Source organism: Sinocyclocheilus grahami, unplaced genomic scaffold (genome assembly GCF_001515645.1).
Source record: "Sinocyclocheilus grahami isolate Dianchi unplaced genomic scaffold, SAMN03320097.WGS_v1.1 scaffold131.1, whole genome shotgun sequence".
Taxonomy (NCBI): Eukaryota; Metazoa; Chordata; class Actinopteri; order Cypriniformes; family Cyprinidae; genus Sinocyclocheilus; species Sinocyclocheilus grahami.
The window spans coordinates 2,062,920-2,064,727 of record NW_015505310.1 but is presented as its reverse complement, the minus strand read 5'-3'; positions in this window follow the sequence as shown (position 1 = coordinate 2,064,727).

Below are 1,808 nucleotides of genomic sequence, written 5' to 3'. Positions count from 1 at the left end.
TTATTTGAAAAAGTAACTGATATGTTCTTGTAAATTAAAAAGTAATGCGTTACTTTATTAGTTACTTGAAAAAAGTAATCTGATTACTTAACTTGCATTACTTGTAATGCGTAACTCTCAACACTGGTAAATCTGTATATGTGCGAATCAGATTTTGTCTTTACCAGGGGTCACCAAACTTGGTCCTGGAGGGCCGGTGTCCTGCAGAGTTTATCTCCAACCCTAATCACACACACCTGAACCAGCTAATCAAGGTCTTGCTAGGGGTACTTGAAATATCCAGGGCTGCATTTAAAAGCATCGTAAGCTTAAGTACATCGTAGACCCATTGAAACCTATGGAGCTACGATCAACTTGGGCTTAACGATGCTTTTGGGAAATGCAGCCCAGGCAGGTATGTTTAGGCAAGTTGGAGCTAAACTCACTGAGTATGGTGACCCCTGGCCTATATTGTTAGGGGCAGACTTCTGTCCCCACAGAGGAAACTGGAAATGTGGAAATGTATGGTTTAGCAGATCAACAATACTGGCTCAGTATAAAAACAATAAAAAGTCAATGGAAATTCTCCACTATGGTAGAAAAAAAAACATGTTTGTGTTGCACTCTGATCTATATTGTTGCGTTTTTGTGTTATATTGGTTTTGAAAAAGGAAGCAAAAGAATCTCAGACCTGTTCCAGAGTAACGCAACAGGATCTGATACTTTTATGGTCTGTAATGCAGTTTTCTAATCCCTCCTCCCAACCCCTCTGAATTGCTTTTATGTTGCGGACTTGTACTGTATGGCCTTGTGTTGAACTGATTAATAATTTTAGATGGATAATGATGTCTTCAGTTTGTATAACACTATACAGTAGGTACAGTAATGCAGGGGTCACCAGACTCTGTCCTGGAGGGCTGGTGTCTAGTAGTGTTTAGCTCCAACTTGCCTAAACACACCTGCCTGGAAGTTTCAACTATACTGAAACTTCAGGTGTGTTTGATTAGGGTTGGAGCTGAACTCTGTAGGACATTGGCCCTCCAGGGCCGAGTCTGGTGACCCCTGCAGTAATGGTATTATAATGTGCGCACTGTGAGTCTGGGCATTATTTGTGCAGTCAAAATAATTTTGGTCAATGGTTTAAATATCAGCATGTTGAATATATATATATGATTGTCGTGTAGATGGTGCAGTTTGTCACCTGTTGACTATGTGAATTAGTAGTACCTGTATAAAATAAAGCAAATCTCAATAAAAACGCTGTAGCTGAACCATTCTGGGGTGCGTTTCCCAAATGCAACTATGGTCACAAGTTCCGTCCTTACCAATAGAGTTCGATGGAACTTACCACCATAGTTAGCTAACGATGCTTTTGGGAAATGCACCCGTTGTGTTGAACTACTGTGGTTCATTCTTTCTTTGTGATACTCCAGTCCTGTTTAAGGAATTGATACAACAGAGGTATGGAGCTTCCAGTGTTGCTTTTCACTACCCCAGCTTGTGGTGATTTGGTTCCCTGCTTTTTATCTTGACTCTCTAACAATTCTGCTATTGTTGTAACATGCAAGCCTTCCCATAATGCTAAGCTTAATATAACAATTCTGCTATTGTTGTAACGCACAAACCTTCCCATACTGCTAAGCTTAAATATATACATATTTAGTTCAGATGCAAAAGCCTCTAAATGCGGTCTGAAATTGTCTTCTAAATTTAGCATTTTTATCCGGCTCCTATATTTGTTCAGTTATTTCACTTTAATTGCATAGAAAATGACCTACACATTGCCACTATCTCAACAAATTAGAATACTTCATAAGACCAATAAAAAA